General features: G+C 39.0%; 1 long non-coding RNA gene and 1 other non-coding gene across 2 annotated transcripts; both read left to right on the forward strand.

Moving 5' to 3' along the window:
• Window positions 1-729: 729 nt before the first annotated feature.
• LOC117614620 lies at window positions 730-6,754 on the forward strand. The gene is made up of 3 exons (XR_004583894.1): window positions 730-1,088; window positions 1,175-1,256; window positions 6,398-6,754. It is a non-coding gene; the product is annotated as an uncharacterized LOC117614620 (long non-coding RNA).
• Window positions 6,613-6,718, forward strand: LOC117616885. Its single transcript, XR_004584229.1, has one exon. It is a non-coding gene; the product is annotated as a small nucleolar RNA R71 (small nucleolar RNA).
• Window positions 6,755-8,619: the final 1,865 nt, after the last annotated feature.

Here is an 8,619-nt window from a genome sequence, read left to right on the forward strand (position 1 = left end):
GGTTACTAGCAAAGCTTCGGGTGAGGCAATTATTACTTTATAACACATACTAACTTTATTTAAATTGAACAGAAATTAAAACACACTTGGACAAAAAGTAAGTATTCCAATCTCACTCCCCAAAAACCATGTTGATGTGATGTGCAAATTTCAAAGTATAATTCATGAATTAGTGTCTAAGCAACAATAAATAGAAAAGACTCTATTGTGGGATTGATCTTCACCATGTCCATTTGTTCTAACGTTTAAAATAATCTATGGATATTAACTTAAAAACGAAAATTTTTAAACAAGACTCAAAAAATGAAAAATATAAAATTTACTTTCCCACCCCCAAACTTAAATCACACTTTGTCCTCAAGGCGTGGAAAATAAACAAAGGAAACAACTAAAGAAGTAATTAGGAGAGAAAAAACAAAAAAAAAATAAAAGAAAAAAGAAAAAGAAAAGACAAGAACATAAAACATAAACAGAAAAAAGTAAAAGAGAAGGAAAAAAAAAAAAATAAATAAAAAGAGAGAGAGAGAACACACCAGGGATGCGGAGGTGATGCTGCGGTGATTCGAACGCAGGACCTGTAGCTCGGATGCAAAGAGCGCTGACCAACAGCCCAAGTCCGCACATGTGTCAAATTATCGCGACAGCTACTATATATACTGGTTTAGCAGCGTTCATGTGTCAATTGAAAAATATTGAATCCCCTTCGTCTAACCTGGAGTCCAGAGCCAAAAAGCTCGCCTTTGGCCATTCGCAACTCAGATTGAAAATCACAAAAGACGCTCTCTTTTTATTTCACTCAGTTTCAACCCATCCATCTCCACCCTCTCCCCTTGTCATCTCTAGCAAGAACTCAAGAGCCTTGGCTATCTTTCAGAGCATAGTCGTGTGGGTTCATCTATGTGAGGGTGCCAAATCCAGAAAACCCTCAACAAAATCAAAATCACCATCAGCTGCGGCTTCGTCGAAGAGACAATCGGATGCTCACCGAGATCCGTCCCAACTCCGACCCCCCCGACTCAGATGAGCTGACCCAGACGGAGTTCAACCCCAACACCACATAGTCTCGCAGTTCCTGAGCTTGGTTAACGGTAAGTTTCGCGTTGTGCTCATAACTGGGTCTCAGTGTGGGTATTTTTGTGTTGAAAGTAATTAAGAACAAAAGTGATTATTGCAGACTTCGTTGCCTTGTTCTGAGATACTCATCTGCGTCTGTTGGAGGATTTCAGCGAGCAAGTCAATCTTCAAGTTGGGAGCAGGTATAATATCGAATCCCTGCATTTTTTTTTTTTGTAGATCTGCATTAATTCATGGGTCTTTCTGGATTGTGAGAATTTCTGCTTATTTGTGTCTTTTGGTTGGTTCTGAGAGGATACTCAGTTGTGTGGTGTCTGGCTATGTGATGTAAACTGAGTTGCAAAAATTAACTTCTCAAAATTATATATATGTGCTGGATCCGCAACAGCTTCCCCCAAACTTGCATCTTCGAGTGAGCTCATCTGAATTGCTTTAACTTCCAGTATAGTGTAGATGTGGTGATGTTAATGTAGACTTGCTGCTGGGTGCATGATTCCAGCTGCTGCTGGGTGCAAGATTCCAGCTGCTACTGGGTGCAAGATTCCAGTATAGGATTTTCTGTTTTTGATGCTTGCTGCTGATGGTTGTGTCCTGCATTGAGTCAATTATGTGTTAGGAATAGAAAGAAAATATAAACAACTAGAGAAAGAAAACAACAAATTTCTCTGTTTTTTTGTTTTGAAAATAAAAGAAGTAAAGAGTTTAGAAAAATTGGGTTGCCTCCCAATAAGCGCGCTATTTTAAGTCTGTAGCTAGACTTTGCAGAAGCCTGGTGGTCAAATCACTGGTTCCTTCAGAGTCAAAGACTCGGCTGCAATGTCAAATGGTGTCTCTATGTAGGGTTTCAGCCTATGACCATTCACCTTGAACGTGTTGCCTTTATCTTCATTAGTGATTTGAACTGCTCCATGAGGAAAAACTTGAGTCACTAGGTAGGGTCCAGTCCAGTGAGATTTTAATTTCCCTGGAAACAACTTGAGCCTTGAACTAAATAACAGAACCTTTTGCCCTGGCTGAAATTCCTTCCGTAAAATTTGACTGTCATGAAATGCCTTAGTTCTTTCCTTGTATATGCGAGAACTATCATAAGCACCTTGATGAATTTCCTCTAGCTCATTTAACTGCAATTTCCGCTTTTCCCCAGCTGAGTCATATGCAAAATTTAACTCTTTAATGGCCCAGTAAGCTTTATGCTCCAGCTCCATAGGTAGATGACAGGCTTTCCCATAAACAAGTCGGAATGGTGACATCCCAATAGGAGTCTTATAAGCTGTCCTGTATGCCCACAAAGCATCATTTAGTTTGAAACTCCAATCCTTGCGTGTAGAGCTCACTGTTTTCTCCAAAATACGTTTTATTTCTCTGTTTGAAACTTCAACTTGACCAGATGTCTGTGGGTGGTATGGTGTAGCCACACGATGATTAATCCCATATTTTGCCAGTAGGTTAGCAAATGGTTTATTAATAAAATGCTTCCCCCCATCACTAAGAATAACACGCGGAATTCCAAAACGTGGAAATATAACCCCCTGGAGGAACTTCAGGATCACTGATCCTTGATTAGTTTGTGCGGCAATGGCCTCGACCCACTTTGAAACATATTCCACAGCCACTAAAATATATTGGTGCCCGTTAGAAGATGGGAATGGTCCCATGAAATCAATACCCCAAACATCAAATAGTTCAACAATTAAGATACTTTGCTGGGGCATCTCATTCCTTCTGGATTGATTGCCGACCCTTTGACACCTATCACATGCCTTGCACCAATTCTGTGAATCTCTAAAAAGTGTTGGCCAAAATAACCCACTCTGTAGGATTTTCTCTGCTGTCCTTTTCTGCCCAAAATGTCCTCCACAAGCGTAGTGATGAGCAAACTTTAAAACACTTTCCTGTTCAGCCTCCGGAATACACCTGCGAATAATCTGGTCTGCACAATACTTGTATAAGTACGGTTCATCCCAGAAATAGTGCTTTACATCAGATAAAAACTTCTTTTTTCTGCTGGTAGGAAAAATCTGGATGCACCACACCCTTAGCCAAATAATTGACAATATCTGCAAACCAAGGTGTGTCAATTTTGATAGCAAATAGCTGTTCATCTGGGAAACTTTCACTCAATGGTAGAGAATCTGCCTCTGTAGCTGCTGGAATAATTAATCTAGATAAATGATCAGCCACAACATTCTCACTGCCCTTCTTGTCTTGAATCTCTAAGTCAAATTCTTGAAGTAAAAGAACCCAACGAATCAATCTAGGCTTTGCATCCTTCTTAGACAACAAGTATTTTAGTGCAGCATGATCCGTATAGACAATTATTTTAGCCCCAACCAAATAAGACCGAAATTTCTCTAGTGCGAACACAACTGCCAACAATTCCTTCTCTGTAGTTGCATAGTTAAGCTGTGCATCATTGAGAGTACGACTTGCATAATAGATGACATGGGGAAGCTTATCTTTTGGCTGCCCTAAAACTGCCCCGACAGCATAATCTGACGCATAACACATTAGTTCAAATGGTAAATCCCAATTTGGTGCAGCAATGATGGGTGCCGAAGTTAGGAGTGCTTTCAACTTGTTGAATGCTTCTAAACAGGCCTTATCAAAATTAAATGGTGCATCCTTAGCCAATAAAGTGCACAAAGGTCGACTAATCTTGGAGAAATCCTTGATGAACCGACGATAAAAACCTGCGTGTCCTAAGAAGGACCTCACACCTTTTACTGATGTAGGAGGTGGCAGCTTTGCAATAACGTCAATCTTTGCTTTGTCAACCTCAATGCCTTTGCTAGAAATTGAATGACCCAGACAATTCCCTGTTCAACCATGAAATGACACTTTTCCCAGTTTAGCACTAAATTCGTCGCTTGACATCTCTGAAGAACTAATGATAAATTCTGTAAGCACTGATCATATGAATCCCCAAAAATAGAAAAATCATCCATAAAAACTTCCACAATATTTTCGACCAAGCCAGAAAAAATACTCATCATACAACGTTGAAAAGTAGCAGGTGCATTGCATAATCCAAACGGCATCCTCCGATAAGCATAAGTACCGAATGGACAAGTGAAAGTAGTCTTCTCTTGATCCTCTGGTGCGATTGGAATCTGATTATACCCAGAATACCCATCAAGAAAACAATAAAAAGCCTGCCCAGCCAACCTTTCTAACATCTGGTCAATAAAAGGCAATGGAAAATGGTCTTTTCTCGTCCCTGTGTTAAGCTTCCGATAATTTATACACATTCTCCAACCCGTAGTCAATCGTGTAGGAACTAACTCATTATTATCATTTTTCACCACTGTAATACCGGTTCATTTAGGCACAACTTGAGTCGGGCTAACCCATTTACTGTTAGAAATAGGATAAATCATACCGGCATCAAGTAATTTCATAACCTCTGTTCTGACCACCTCTTTCATAATTGGGTTAAGGCGGCGTTGAGCATCAACTGTTGGCTTCACGTCGTCTTCCATTAATATTCTGTGCATACATAGGGCTGGGCTGATTCCCTTGATGTCCGCAATTGTCCATCCCAATGCATCTTGATATTTTCTCAACACACGAAGCAATTTATCTTCCTCTGTCGGTGTTAAATCTGCTGCAATTATAACTGGCAGCGTCTCTACAGCTCCTAAATATGCATATTTAAGATGTTTTGGTAAAGGCTTCAGCTCCAATTTTGGCGGCTGTTGTCTAGATGGTTTAAGGGGCTGTTTGGGCTCCCCTAAACTCTCGTACACATTCCTAAATTTTGGCAACACTGTGGGCAGACTGTTCAATGCGTGAATGTACTCAAGAACACCTTCATCTTCAAAATCTGTCTCAAGTTCCCCTTGTAAAACATGCAGCAACTGATATGTTTTTGAATTAGCATAAAATCTGTCCTGCACCATACTATCTACCATGTCAATACGCATACAATCTTGCTGTTCAGCAGGACGTTTTGCTGCCTCAAACAAATTAAACACCACAGATTGGTCCTGAACCCGTAAAGTCAATGTTCCAACTTCCACATCAATTAAGGTCCTAGCTGTTGCCATAAACGGCATCCCCAAAATAATAGGTGTTTGAAGGTCTTCATCCATGTCTAAAACCACAAAATCTGCCGGTAGATAAAGATTATCAACCTTAATAATTAGATCTTCAATAACACCTCTTGGATAAGTGATTGAACGGTCAGCTAGTTGAAGTATAATTGATGTGGGCTTTAAATCTCCTTGCCCCAATCGCTGGAAAACAGAAAAAGGCATCAAATTAATACTTGCACCCAAATCAATTAAAGCACTTTTAAAATTAGAATTTCCAATAGTGCAAGAAATATTAAAACTCCCTGGATCTTTTTTCTTAGGTGGTAGTTTGTGTAGCAAAACTGTGCTGCACTGTTCTGTCAAAATAACTTTGTCCAAATCTGAAAGCTTCTTTTTGCTGCTGCAAACTTCCTTCAAAAATTTGGCATATGATGGAATTTTCTTGATTGCATCCAGTAATGGAATGTTGATTTGAACCTTGGATAATGTCTGCATAAAGTCCTTGAGTTGTTGATCTTTTGCTTTTGGCTTCAAACGTTCTGGATATGGAATAGGGGCCTCATAAACACGCTCAGGAACTTGTTTTGGAACAGTTTCTAGATCTGCCAAATTATGTTTTTCTGCAGGTTTGGCAGGTTCTGCTGCTACAAAATTTTCTGTATTATCGTCCATTGTTTGCTGCTCATTTTCAATGCTATTTTCACGATTGTCATAGCTTTTTCCACATCGTAAAGTCCGAACAACGTTGCAATCTTCACGTCCATTTGGATTAGGAATTGTTTGACTAGGAAATTTGCCCTTTTCTCTATTTGAAATCTGTGTAGCTAGCTGTCCAAATTGTTGCTCCAAACTTTTAATTGATGCTTCAACGTTTTGAAATCTTTGATTGTTGCCCTCGATGAATGATTGAGTTGTTGCTGCCAGTTTAGCAAGTTGATCTTCCAGAGATGGTTTGGAGGGAACAAAAGGTTTTTGTGCATGCTGGAATGGTTTGGCATTTGTCTGATTGTCACCCCATTTGAAATTAGGGTGATCCCTCCATCCAGGATTGTAATGAGTTGCATATGCATCATTCCTAGGCCTTTGATAGCTGTTCATCATATTGACATGTTGTTCAACAAGCTCTGGGTAAGAGTCTCTATGTGGGCAGCCCATTATGTCATGTGTAGCCATACTGCATATAGTGCAAACTGTTGATGTAGGTGGCTGCTGTGTAGAACTTGCTAGATGTTGTAGAAGCATATCAAACTTTGCATCAATTTTCTTATCCATTTTTTCCATTTGTGCAGACATATTGGGAGAACCTACTGATAACTCAAAAATGCCCCTTTTCTGTGAATGTTCTGCTGCCCATTGCTGAGATTCTGTAGCCATCATATCAAACAGTTCAAATGCCTCTCTTGCAGATTTATTTGACAATGATCCTCCTGCTTATGCATTCACATGGCTCTTAGATGTAGGATTAAGCCCATCAAAGAAAATATTCATTTGTGTATCTGAATCAATTTTAACATGTGGACACTTTATGTACATCTCTGTATATCTCTCCCACGCTTCATGAAACTCTTCATTAGGCTTCGTGTAAATGTCAAAATCTCCCTCTTGAAATTCAATGTCTTGGATGCTGGATAATATTTGTTCAGGAATTTTGTGTGTAACTGCTGCCAAGTAGTAATGCTATTAGCTGGTAGAGTGAATAACCAAGTTTCTGCCTTGTCCTTCAAAGTGAAAGGGAAAAGACGTAACTTAATAGCCTCAGCAGAAAACCCCCTAATCAAAATATTCTTGCAACCCACAATAAATTTTGCAATATGTATGTTTGCATCTTCATTAGGCAGCCCCCGAAAAGTAGGTAGAATTTCAAGCATATGGTGCCTGATCTCGAACGAATCACCCTCTTCTTGTTCAGGATACACAATGCAATTGGGAACATCAGTGGCACGGGCTTCCAATGACTGCCTGAGTGGTCTACCTGCCGCAGGTAATTCTAACGCCATGTTACCCTCGTTTGCAAACAGATTCTGCAGAAAAGTGCCCTGCAGTAAACAGTCCCAAGCCCAAGTAACTTCTCTCCGCTGTCTATGCAGTGTGCGCTCTGGTTCTGGATCAAATTGTACAATCTGTGCAGTTCCTGATCTGGTTTGGACCATGCAGTCTGCAGAATCTGCAACAGAAACAAAATTGTTCAATTTCAAAAATTTTTTTTTTTTGGACGAAAATTAAAAATAAAATAAAATAAAATAAATCAGAAAAAGGTTAAACAAAAATTGTCTAAAATAGTCCCCGGCAACGGCGCCAATTTCTTGATAGGAGTTTTAGTACCTGTGCAAACAGGGTTAAAATCACATAAAATACTTGCAAGAATACAAGGCTATTGTAGTATAGATGCTCATGCAAGGTCGTTTTCCTCAAGGACTAATTAGCAATTTAAGTAAAAACAAATTCCAAATGACTACTTAAAATAAAAGGTCAAGAAAGATGATTATGAATTTGGTTGATTCTAAAAACAAATATTAAAACAAGAACAAATATGATTGAAGGAAAAAGTTTTGAATATCAATTTATAAAAGCACTAGGGTTTCACCATCACCTAGCAATCCTATGAACTTTTACCAATTACTTATGATTTGCACATGCCACTTTGAAGGTTAGGTTTTCCTAATGTATATTCTACTTGGAACCTCCAACACAAAACGTATATCCAACATGCAACCCGTCCGGACGTTCGGATCAAATCTGAACATGAAAGACTCATTAAGTTTTATGAAAACCCTTTGAAAAACCATGCAACCCTTAAGACGTGGTGTTCATCTTAAGTGAAATTACAATTATTAATCACAAGAAGCTAGCATCAATTTCAGGGAACCTTCCGACCAAAATTGCATCCAATTACTTTTCTAAAGATCCTAATGGTGATCAGGCATTAAGACAATTAGATAGTTTAAAACAGTGATTAACAATTCAAGTAGGCATGCACTCATCATAAGCAATTAAATAAAAATCACATATTCATGCTAAGGTTCAAGGCTTCACCCTAGCAAAAGAAATTTAGTTAAGCATACTCATAATTGAAATCCAAGAAAATATCATTAAGAAGAAAAGAACGAAAACACCTGAAAGTTGTGAAAACCCAAAACCCTAGCAATTTCTCTCCACAATGCAAAGTTCAAAAGTGAAAAAGAAGTCCCATAATTCCTTGTGAGAAAGAGCTTAAATACCCCTTAAAACCTAGCTGCCAATGTACAGCTTTTCCATCCCCACAAGGAAACTAATTAAAATAAAATAAAACTAGGAAATAAAGTCCAAATTGGAATAGGAGAATCTGCCCAAAATCTGCCCAGCCACGTTTTTGCCCCAAATCTCCTCCAAATCTGGCCCAAGATAGCTTGTTTTAAAGATAAAAATGTTCTGAACACTTCTCTAGAAGGCCACGAACCCATCCGAGGTCATCTTGTGCTCCAAAAACGCAATAAAAGCCCAACACGTCACTATTCCAGCACCGCACACTGCT

Source organism: Prunus dulcis, chromosome 1 (assembly GCF_902201215.1).
Source record: "Prunus dulcis chromosome 1, ALMONDv2, whole genome shotgun sequence".
Taxonomy (NCBI): domain Eukaryota; kingdom Viridiplantae; phylum Streptophyta; class Magnoliopsida; order Rosales; family Rosaceae; genus Prunus; species Prunus dulcis.